Source organism: Fundulus heteroclitus, chromosome 2, assembly GCF_011125445.2.
Source record: "Fundulus heteroclitus isolate FHET01 chromosome 2, MU-UCD_Fhet_4.1, whole genome shotgun sequence".
Classification (NCBI taxonomy): Eukaryota; Metazoa; Chordata; class Actinopteri; order Cyprinodontiformes; family Fundulidae; genus Fundulus; species Fundulus heteroclitus.
Window position 1 is genome coordinate 15,519,312 of NC_046362.1, and position 12,877 is coordinate 15,532,188.

Consider the following 12,877-nt stretch of genomic DNA (forward strand, 5'->3'; position numbering starts at 1 on the left):
ATGTTTAAAAAACCCCAGACGTGTTGATTTAAATAAAAGTATTTAGGTCGGATTAACAGTAACTACTTGCCAACAGAGCTTGTATAATGTAAATACTTTCTATTACATTTTGATAATGTTTGCAAATAGTAAAATATTACACTATTATACCTAAAATACCAACTGTATTCTAAGACTTCCATCCCTTTACCATAGTTAGGAAATAAATTTTACTTTTTCTCGATAATAATGCAAAACTGGACATGTATGTTAAAGGTTACGTCTTAATATATGGATATACATTATGAAATCAGTCCTCTTTATATCAACCCTATTGCACCAAATGTATCATTATGTGATATAAGTATTTCTGAGACCTCCACATGTTTACCAACGTTATTACTTTTTTCAAAAACAACCTGTATCGAATAAATATGTTCCTAAATATACATCTACACTTTACTATTCAAAAAATGCAAGATGCTTAAACAATGTAATTTGATTTTAAAATTTCTAAAAGAGATAAATAGTGTTCCATGCCTTTTTTTATTATGAAAGCAGTCATTTAGGGTTAAGTTAAAGCATTGTATTTATTTTATGGAAATGCATATTACATTTAAAATATTAAATATTTAGAAGCTAATGTGAGAAATGATCCTTTTATTTAAGAATCAACATTAAAGAGCCCAAAGCAATCATAAAAATGCCACCATAGCCTACATCCTGCTTTATTCTCCAACATAAGACGGTACTGGAAATCCCTAACCTCAATTTATGTAATCCAAAGACCTTGCATGAACTTCAGTTTGAGCTGTGGCTTTCAAGAGGTATTTGGAAGTTAAAGTCTCAGATCAGATTTGGACAGATTAGAATTACGAGTTGGAAGTCTGGGAGGGGTGGATATGAGGATTTGCACCGCTCCACGAGACGGCCCTGTCAGTGATAAGTTATACTGAGCCACGGGGTAAGAGGATTGCCTGGACTAATCCGAATCAAAAGACATACCATGTGAATTACATCCCGAAACAGGTTCGCTTACAAAGATTAGAAGCCTGCATGTAAATCCTGTCATACTCTACTTGGCACTGGAAGATGAGCCTGAAAGAACAAACACAAACATGTGCTTTGTACCCTGCTGCAGCGTGCTGGCACCGGGTCCAACCGCAGACATTGGTGGCTTCCTTGATCGCAGCTCTTTCCTCCGTGTTCTTTCGGGAGATTAAATGTCCATTGATAAGACAATCTGGGCCAGGCGCACTAATTATTCAAGCAACATCTAAGAAAGTGCTTTAACAGAGGGTCGAGAATAAGCATCCCCGAGTGTGCTGACACCCACAGAGCATCCTGCTGTTGTCTCCTCCCTTCCTATATCCCTCGCCATTCCTCCCTCCAACGATCGTTAAGATAACCTCTGGCTCAATGAACCATTTGTTTCTCTTCCTGTTTGACATGGGCGATTGCATCAAGGCATCCGGCAGAAAGTTGCTGTCGAGACGTCAAAGTATGTTACTCTGACAGAAGAAAATAGTTTTTTAGGTCTATTTCCCCCCTCCCCCCCCCTTTCTCTCTTACCTCTGTGGAAGTACTGAACAAACAAGGCTCGTATCCCTGGCCCAGAATGCTTCAAACGGTACACGTCTGCTGGGAGTGGCTGTGAAATGTAGAGCAACGTCGGCTGCTTAGCTTTGCACTTCAGCCAGAGCGAGCTCATAAGAGCGCTGCAGAAACCCGGGGCAGATCTGTAAATCAGGGAGGGCGAACTATATAGCACAGGCTCCCTCGCTGCTAAAGGTGTAAACATTTTATTGCCGGAGAAAGACAAAACTGCAGCTGTATAAATTACCCTTCACAGATAGCGCGGGCAATAAGACAAAGTGATGTCAGAGGCTTGAGCTGCACAGGGTTACAACTCCTGATAAAAAAAAACAAAAAAAAAAACTGATGACTATCCCCGCTTAACGGAGGCCGGGAATGCGCCGGGCCACAGTGTATATATAAGGTAGATATGCTAATATCATTACCCGACACATCAAGCCTTGCAGGAATGCAGTAAAGCAAAGCTATTTTGTTGCAGATTGAGTGGATGTAAATGCTTTAGGGCACGGTGTAAATGGGAAGCACTGAGACGAAAGCGGTGGGAGCTGGCGCAAGAAAAACTATCAACCGGGTGGTGCAAAACTCGCCGCGGCCCTATGAAGCATGCCGAATAGAAGTCTCTCACTGCAGTATAACGGCTCATAAAGCCGCAAATGGTATTTCCACTTCATTCAGTCTCAGGGCCATGTTCCAAGGAGCTCCCTCAACGATGGAATTGAACCCATTAGCAATCGATTAAAGAACCAGCAGGCAGTCACCGCTCCCGTCTGCGGGGGGAGGACGGGGTCTGGCAGGGTGGGGGGGAGCAGGAAGGGCCCGTCGGCCAGCATGGCCGCCTGGGGGATTGAGGTTCAAATCTTTGTTTATGCAGAAATAGTGGCCAGCGCGTTAACCCTGGGTGACACCCCCGAGCTGCAGATTAAGACATTTACATTGAGAATGGACATTGCACGTCAGTCTGTGATTGACATCACACGTCGCTGATCCAGAAAAAGTTCAACGCTGGGCTAAGAGAACACCTGCTGCTCCTTCAAGACATTACGCGTTCCGCAGCCCATGTGCATATTCATTGTTCTTATCGAGTGCTTGAGCTGTCGATGTTTGCTCAGAGCATGAGATATGAATGATGTGTAATTTGACCTTTGGAAACAGAGAGGAATTTTAATCAAGCGACCTCAGACCGATCAATAAAATTATACGACACAGAAAATGAAGTCCTAATATTACCTCAGACCGAGCACAGCTTTACAAATATGGCCTGGGTTGACATACGGGTGCATGTAGACGGATTAGAATCGCATCAAAGGTTCATTTATTTCACAAGTGAAACTCGGATATTCTATAGATTCATTACGCATAAAGTCATAAAGTTCAAAGCATTTATATCTGTCATTGTTGATAAGGATGACTTTCAGCTGATAGATATCCAAACACACGCAGCTTTACAGAATATGAGACTATTACTTTAGACCAACAAAGAACCTTTTAATCAGAAATGCTAGGTTGTGACTCTGTTATGCCCTGCCTTACATACTAACCATGGGGAACAGACAGTATTCAATGGACATCCCTCATATATATATATATATATATATATATATATATATATATATATATATATATATATATATATATATATATATATATATATATATATATATATATATATAATATATATATAGATAGATAGATAGATAGATCGATAGATAGATAGATAGATAGATAGATAGATAGATAGATAGATAGATAGATAGATAGATAGATAGATAGATAGATAGATAGATAGATAGATAGATAGATAGATAGATAGATAGATAGATAGATAGATCATAACTAGGAGGTTAAATCACAAAACAAATCATTGCTAAAGACGCTGGCGGTTCACAGAGCGGGCATATTAATGGAAAGTTAGAGGGAAGCAAAATATGTGGCAGTAAAAGGTGTACATGCAACAGGGGCTAGTGCAGCCTTGACATAATTGACATGAAGGCAACTGTAAGTTTGCTCCACCCATGTGGAAGTGTAGCCAAGGCAGATCTACCCTCCGACAAGCAAAGACGTTCTACTGGAGGTGGTGAAGGAGCTCACACCATCACCAGAGGCATTTCTGCCTTATCTACCAGCACCAAGGCAAAGAAGAACGAGTTATACATCCATTCAGTGAAGTTATTTCAAGGTAACCGTGGATAAGTCGACTTAAAGCACAAGTTTAAATAACCAACTTGTAATCAACCTGCAGAGGTGCAGAGAGGAGTTTTTCCAGTCAGTGATGACCTGCAATGACATCTGTTCTGTCAAGTCCAAAGTCAGCGTCGATGTTTGCTCTCAACATTTGCAGAGCAGTTTATGTTTCCTTCTGCTGGAAAGCTTTACGGAGATGATGGTTTCATTTTTGGCCAAAGTGACCAAACCCTGCAGAGGATCCTTTGTTGTCAAGAGGAAGATGAGACAAAGATGAACTGAAGGCTGCTATTAAAGCAACCTGAGCTTCCTCATAAGCTCAGCAGGACCTCAGTCTGATGGCCTCCATGCCACGCTGCACTGATGCAGCAATACAAAAGCAGCAGTGATTGGTCGGGAATCCACTCCACAGTACGTGGACATATTTTTCAATATGTGACATTTTGCATGATTTTTTTTTCTTTTTTGATCTTATGCAATGTTGCAATTTCCCGAGAAGCTCAATTTGGGGTTTTCACGAGCAGTTTTAACCGAATTACTGAAACAAACAGAAATTTCCCTCACATTCTAATCTAATGAAAAGAAGCGCCGCACATCACTATATATTCAATGGACATAAGCCTGTCAGCTGTTATTCTTGCTTGTGACCTTTGTCTGCACGGGCCTCATAACTGACATTTTCAATTACACTGCAAACAACTTATCAATATGCATGGATTTCCCAGCCAATATCAGAGCAAACAGAGTCGTTTGGAGAGCCGAGTCTGTCAGGGGAAGAGAAACAGGGCAGACATGTCAAGGTCAGGATTTTGTTAATGAGGGACGGGCCGCTGAATAATTGAATGGGCCGAGCCGTATCGACTGTTGAAGCAGAAGCATTTAAAGCGCTGGCGATCGTTAAGAAAAATCCTCCCAGCACTTTATGTTCCATGGCAGTAATTTATGCACGGGCATCCAAGCGGGTGCCCTATGGTTCACAGGACTGAATGCGCAAAGCAATGAGTGGATTAGCCAAGCACACTTTAGAGACAGCAGCCAAGCGTGCAAGTCATTCCTCTGGATGAAGTGACAGCTCTGGCAGCGCAATTATAATTCAGCTGTGCATTTTTAAATACGCGCACAAAGGAGGCTGTGGAAATCTGTTGTGTGCGAAGGGGAAAAATAGCTGGCAACGTTTAAAAAGCAGAGGCTGAAAGTCTACAGTTGTGTTTCATATACAGAGCTCCCATTTCAGTTGTTTTGTTCTTCTTTTTTTACATTTTTCTTTTACTTTTGAACATTTGTACGTAAAAATTCCATCGTTTTCCAAATTCAAGTTTTTTTTTATTTTGGGGGGGGGGGGGGGTGGAAATCTCTGTACTTTTTAACCAATTTGTAGAGTTTAAACACAAAATATTGGTGTAGATTGTTAGTCATCCGGGGCATGACCACCCTTGGTGGTGAAATAGCAGGCAACTGGACTTCTTCCTGTTCCTTGAGGACGTTCATCTTGAGGGATGAAGTGTCTTCAAAGAAACAACAATATAGGTAGGAGTCAAGCTGGAAATGTGGAACTTTCAAAAACCCGAGACATGAAAGAAGGAATAATGAAAAAACTGATGGATGTATGGATGTATGTATGAATGGATGGATGGATGGATGTATGTATGGATGGATGGATGGATGTCTCCTGTGATATTTGGCCTTTAAAATGCTGATATCTGCAGGATCAAAACAGTACAGTGAAATGTGTGTAAACAAGATCAGTAATTGTAGTTTTTTTTTTTTTTTTTTTCCTAATGCTCTCATTGTTTTGAGGCACAATTTCCGCCATTTTTAATCTGCTCCAAGAGCTGCTCAAGCTGTTGCTGTTGCAGCAACATACTCGAGCAGTTCTCAGGCCTTTAAGCCGGCACCCCTCTCTCCTCTCAGTAGGTTGGGAAAGGGGAGGGGTGTGGGAGGTGTGGGGGGGGGGGGGGGGTGCTTAATCCCTCTATGTAATTACTGCTCTCTGAAACGGCCGGACCATCTCTGTGTAAATCAGATTAGCTGACCTAAATCGCTCTCGTTTCTCTCTACTGCATCAAACAATTCCTTATCTTTGACCATAGAGCTAAACAACACCACCACTCCACCCCCCCCCCCCCCCCCACCCCCCACCTCCCCGCATCCCCCAAAGACATGGCCTGTTTATTTGATCAGCACAGGAAAGCAAACAGTTTCTCCATGATACACAAACAGGCTGGGCTGGGCAGGGCCTGCCCCAATGGGTGGCCGGAGAGAGGCTGAGTCACCGGCTGGAGCCGAGGACGTGCAGATAACCGCCTCCATCACGTCCGCAACTTTCATACGGCGAGGCCATTAAAAAAAGGGGAGGAAGCCTGGCAGACACATAAAGATGTTGCTGAGCGCTCGGTAAATAAAGGTCAGCGAACATGATAGAGATGTATTACTGCTCTCTGTGCTGCCTCCTCACCTCCTTCCCATCCAATTTATTCCTCCGGTCTTACATTTACAACTCTGAGAGCAAAAGGGAAGGGGGTTTGGAGTGGGGGTGGGGGGGTGTGAGAGAGAGAGAGAGAGCGAGGGAGAGGAAATGCTGCTCTTCAGTGGGAACAGAGACAGGCTAAAGTAAAGAGGGGGAACAAATGAGGTCTGTGATCCTGCCTGTCCCCCCCTCCTCTGCTCCCACCCTCCCTCCCCTCTGAGCCCCAATCAGGCTGAACCACTGCTCTCAGCGCGACAGCCAGGCCTTTGTTGCTGTCTGAATGGAGGTTAAATATCCCTCGAAATCAGAGCTCTTTGGCTTTCTGGACGCATAGTCAGAGACCCGGTGCCTTTCACATGCTAATGCCCCTGTTTTTTATTTCCTTTGTAACCATGGTTAGACAGCGGTATCATGCTAAAGGGTGATGAATAAAGCTGGTGAATTTGTTTTTTCTCAGCTTTTTCCTTCCATCCATTGCCCCCCCCCCCCCTCCACCCCCCGTTTTGAGTCTGGCTCCCTCTTTTATCACCATCTCTACGAAGCCAGCCCACATTCCATCCCCCCGCCTCGTGCAGGGGTTTAAAAAAGCACAGATGGTCTCTCCTGACCCGCTATTCATCATTGTGTCAAAAGCTTTGTCAGAGTAAGGCTCCCCAACAACGCGCCGAAGGATTTTATTTGCTTCCATTGACGAGGCCTGTTAATTTCACAGACGTCTCATTAGGCCTAAACCACCAATTAATTTCTTTTGTTCTCATTAAACGGCTAATTCTAAACATGAACCGTGTTGACAATGAGCGCCGCTCAGTGCCAGGGACCCCAGACATGGAGCTGCTGGAGCGTGAAGCAGCCAGGTAGAGGGAGGAAAATTGAAGAGCAGGAGGAAGGGGCGGAGAGAGTGGCAGTAAGGGGAAAAAAAGGGAGAGAGGAGAGCCGTGACAGAAGCCGCTGTTAATTTGGAGACACCCTTAACACCGAGCGTGGATGGCAGCTCATTAACTGTTCGCAGATTTTTTTTTTTTTTTTTATATTCGTCTTTTTTTTTTTTTCCTGTCAGGGAATCAAGTGGCCCTTGGGCAGAAAGGTTGCTATCATCTGTCGGTGGTAACAGCCACCAAAACAACTCTGGACGGACGTGAAAACGGTAGCGAAATAAATCAAATTACGAATGGGGACAAAAATGGAAAGCGAAAAGCAAATACCGGGAGCCAAGGTGGCAATCTTTCTATCGGAAGTGTGCTTGCACTCTATTACAGCAGTACAGGCTGTCATTACGGCCCAAGATATATGGAAGCGTCATAATATCCAGAGATTGGTAGTTTGTTAGACAGCACTGTACAATTTGCCGCAGCCTTGAAAGATCCTTGAGCCTCTCTTGACAATTTACTGAAGGGAATTGCCAGAGCGTTGCCTTTTGTCTGCTGGAGACACGGGGGCAATTATCCAGCCTCCTGTAATGTTTCCCTTACTTTAATCTCCTGGCCGAGAGCGTAAAGCAGAATGGCTAAGGTTTCAGAGCGCCTCTGGGTTCTATTAACACACAACTGCTGTTTCTGCTTAGGCCTGGACAGCTAGGAGAGGGCTGCAGTCTGACAGACAGGTCCCCCCCCCCCCCCTCCCCTGGGCTTTTAGAGAGAAAACACGATTATGTCATAATATATTTTTGAAAACAGATACTTTATGAAAGATTGCCTCCTCGGTCGGTTCAATGAAACATGGCTGTGCTTCTGCCAGGGACGGCGGGGGCACCAGGAATGAAAGGCACTTCAATTCATCAAGTTTTTAACAAACAAAAAAATATATATATTTTTATGCTTCCTTTACAATTTTCTTTTATCTCACTATGGTGTCAATTTTAGTCTAAGTTTAAATCAACGTTTGTTTGTTTTTTTTGTCTTTTTTAGCTTGACAGCAAATCCCTCCAAAGATTCTCTGTCAGATCCACATGGGGACTCTGGCCAGGCCTCTCCAAAAATGTAATGCTTTCCAGTCAGAAACAAACATGTTGGTAAACGCAAACCCACGAAAGTAATTTATACATCTGCAAGACATAGTAGTAGTTTTTGGGCTTTATTATATGTGAGGTTAGATTTGGTGGCACCACCTTCAGAGACAGGGGAGCAGCCAAGCGATAATATTCAAAGGTTTCATGAGCCTGATTTGTCTGGTAATGTACCAAAGGTCTGGATGTTTCACTTAATCAGAGTCACAAAGTTTAACCAGAATCATTTAACAGCCACATGTGTCTGCTGACTCTTCATGTAAACATGTAAACCATGTAGATATTCAGCCTCTTCAGTCCAAGCCAGCTGATAGATGTCACTAGTGAAGTAATGGCAGAGGATATCCAAAGCATAGAAACAAATCTTACACAGCATTTTTTTCTGTAGTAAAATACTCGATGGTGGGGATTTTTTATTTTTTTTAATCTCAAAACAAACAACTTAAATTGTTTCCATGATGATAATAAGAAGTACAGGACACAATGAGGTTATTACCTTAACTTTTCCAACTGAGGTAAGTTAGGTCAATTTTTGTCGCTACAAACCTTTATTAATGTAGGATTTTGTGCCACCAGCTTTAGAGACGCAGCCAAGAGACGATATTCCAAGGTTTGACTACTAGCTAAAAAAATATCTATCTGGAATGAGAGTCTCCCCAAACTAAAGAGGGTTGCTTTATTTTAGTGTTCATGTGACAACCACCTGAAGTTTTCGTCTCCTCAGAGCAGATTTCAAGAATTGCATTATTGGAATGGCCAAATCATGCAAACTCTCACCGTCCTGTTGATGCCAACAACCATTAGGCTGGATAGATTATAAATCTTATCTGTTAATCAGTTTATTGCACAGGACACTGTCAAATGTAAAAAAAAAACAAATAAATAACTAAAAACAAAACAAGCAATGATTTATGTAATATTATTGGTTTGCTGAAGATCAAAATAAGCTGCCCACAATGCAGCCTGAGGCATTCTGCATGAGGGCTGCGGTGCAAACATTTAGGAAAATAACAGCGTGTCGGTGTGAAATAAAGCTGTACAAAGAAGTTTCTAATCTTTAAAAAGGTTTGCAATAAACAGGACAGCTGTTACGACAACGGGGGAGTGGTGCAGCGTCGCTGCTCGCACAAATCCTCATTTAATGAAGGACAAATGAAAGCCACAACTTTATTCCTCAGGTAAGGCCACTTACAAAACTACATTGTTGAAAGGTGAATTGTCAACACAATTAAGTGAAGTATTTTAAAACGACACATCGGAGGTCGTTTTTTGAGGGACCAGTGAGTTGTAGCAGAGGTGAATGTTTGCTATTTTGCAAAGAAGCTTAGAAGCAAGTATATACTGTATGTTATATATATATATATATATATGTGGTGGACCTGTAGATTTGCCCTACATTGCAGCTCAGTTTAAAGCAAAGATCTCATAGAGCATTGTTTAACTATCCTCTGTCCTCAAGGAACCAGGCATATGCATGTCCAACTTTCTCAAGACAACAAAACGGTGGTGTTTATGTAGTCTGCTGACGCTGGGGTGATTTTACTCTAGCTTTGTTTAGCTGTATGGTAGAACAGTTGCCAGCACTGCTGCCCTGCAGCAAGAAGAGCCTGGGTTTGTACCCAGGCCTGGGATCTTTGTACATCGAGTTTGCATGTTCTATCCATGCATTGCATAAGTTCTTTCCTCCTACGGACCAAAAACATGATTGTTGGGTTAATTGGTCTCTGTAAATCACCCTCAGGTCAAAGTGTGTGTTTACGTGGTTGTTTGTCCTGTGTGTCTCCGTGTCGCCCTGTGATGGACTGGTGATCTATCTAGGGTGCACCCCTCCACTCACCCAATGACAGCTGGTGTCAGGCACCAGCCCCCCCGCAGCCCTGCGAGGACAAGCAGGTATAGATAAAGGATGGATGTTTAGCAGAAAGAAAGATTGGACTTAATCAGCTGCTGTGATCTGCTGGCTGCGGTGACTTCATTCATTGACGTCATACTCATGTACCGCAGCTGCATATTTAAATCTTGATCTAAGTAGTTAATAAAAACAGGCCCACTCTATTAAAAATAAGGCACAAACACAAACATATAATGTACGGTAAATGTGCCATCTAGACCATCTATTCTTGAACTAGTTGAATTTGCAACCCTAACAATAGTAAGACAAATATTTTACACTAATAATGTTCATAAGATAAAATTCTAATAAATCAACGTTTATGAATCCCTACAAATTCAAAATAATTACTTTTCTATAAATAACTTTATTAGATAAGATCTTTTTTGAAATGGTACTGGTTCCGGCCCGGTTTACAAAAGAGTGGAAGTGGTACTAAAAGAGATATTACAATTACAGATACTTTTGTGGGCTTTCCCTTAAGGATGAATCTGTGCATAAATATGTTTTGGTTCAGGAAAAACTCATAGTATGATTTGTTTAGTAACATTCGCTTCAAGAATTACTACAGCTACCAAATTTACGCCGGATTAAATGGATTAAAGCGCTTTGACCTATTATAAATAGCAGGGAAACAAATCGGATTCCCATTCAACAATCCAAGAAGAACAACCAAAAGCTTGGCATTCTCATTAATTATAGTCCCGCAATAATCCAAGAAGTGGTAAACTGCATTTAGTACATTATGTTGAATCAAAAGCGAGTATTAAGAAAATATTCAAGCTACAAATCCGTGTTATTTTGGAGCGGCTGCTCTCCAATCCAGCGAATGTAGTCATACTGTTAATTATTTAAAATAATAATTAGAAGTAAACACAGGCGAAGAATTGCCAAAGGAAAATCTCGTTCTCATCACCTTAGCTCAATATCTCCATTTCCTCTGTAATTAGTCATGTTACTTATACACCTCCAGCTGTGCTTTAATCACTGAATGTGTGTGGAAAAATAATTAGCATCTTAGCATAATGCACACAATAAAGCAGCACTTGTAGCTGTCTTGATCTTAACATCAAAGAGCATGTGGGTCCCTTCATTAGGTATTAATGTAGTAAGAAAAGCACAGCCTTAATCACTAACCATATTGTTTACAAGATTTTAGGAATTTCTTGAGAGTTCTTTACTCTTCTTCCGGAAAGCGACCATTACACCTAAAGGAGACATATAGTGGAGGGTTTAAACAAAGCAGTGTTAATGTCTGGTTCCCCTTCTAAAGGACAATGCAGGAGGAATTTACTTCTTCTGTCATCGTAGCTGCATTGCCACAAACGTGGCCAACGATGACAGCCCCCCCCCCCCCCCCCCCCTTGACCTCAATATCTAAAATAGCATCCGGTCCTCTCGTGTGGCCGTGTCGTTTGGCTAAGCTCTCCGCCGAGCAAAGAGCAACATCAGGTTTTCATGTAGACAGCCCTGTGAACATCAGCAGTCTGAGCACAGCGAGCGGCAGAGGCAGCGTTGGCAAGAAGCAATCCACCCTAATCCAAATGAATCCCGGGTCTCCCAGGTTTGTTCATCCCGGTTGGAGGGCGATGACTGCTTTGCTCTGCTGGAGTGCTTATCTGCTGTCAGTGGTCGGTGACTGTACAGGCTTCGTGTTATCAGGGCTCAGCTTGCTCGGGGATTGGAGGGTCCATGGAAAGTAAACACAGAACCTGTCTTTCGCTTATCTGTCCCAGGAGAGAGTGTGCCCGTAGCATAAGTGTGTGTGTGTGTGTGTGCGTGTGTGTGTGTCTGCATAAAAGAGAGAGAGAGAGAGAGAGAGAGAGAGAGAGAAACAGAGAGAGGGGAGCTTGTTTCCATGGCAACCCCCCCCCCCCCCCCCACAACCCCTAGCCCTCCCCTCTATAAAAAGAGAACCCTGGTGGTCTTTGTGTAATGCGATTCCACTAGAATGCACTGTGGATTAGAGCTGTGTTGCCTTTGGGCCCGAGGCAGGGCAACAGTGAAGACATTATTACCCAGATCAAATGCTGTAATCACTAGGCACTGGGGGCTTTCACATGCATCGGAGATAAAAACCCGAGGACTGGCAATGCTCAGGTGATTAGAGGATTATTATTCTGAATTTCATCAAGGTGCCAGTCTCACGCTGTCAGTAAAAAAAAAGAAAAAAAGAAAAACACAACTATGAGTTCCTGTGTGATGTAAGGGAAAAGAGGAGTTTTAAGAGTTTCAGGGTTTCAAAAATTTTATACTAAGAAAAAAATGTCTAAGTTGTTGCTTTTTAAAAACAAACAAACAAACAGTTAAACTAGTATTTCCGCAGCCAAAATAATATGACAAATTGATGATTGCAGCTATTATGCTTTCTATACCATTTATTAATTGCTGCTTTGATTTTGATAATTAGACTTAAGCACAGAAATAGATCAAGTGCTTAATGCACAGATCATTCCGTCTTTTTGTCATTCTGCTCTTTATAGAATAATGCTGGACATGCAAAAACCAGAATAATGGTTCGTTGAATAACCAAAAAAAAAATCGAACGCTTAAGTAGTGCTCGTTAATTCACCCCTTTGTCTTTTCCTCCTTTTTAATTCAATTTAGTTCGACAATAAATAATATCCACTAGATATCCACTCCAAATTATTAGAAATTGACCTGGAGGTCATAATCTGTCATATTTATGATTAAATGTGCCCAAATAGCATTCAAGTAGTGGTTATAGAATATATATTTTTTTACTGATAATAAGCAGTTG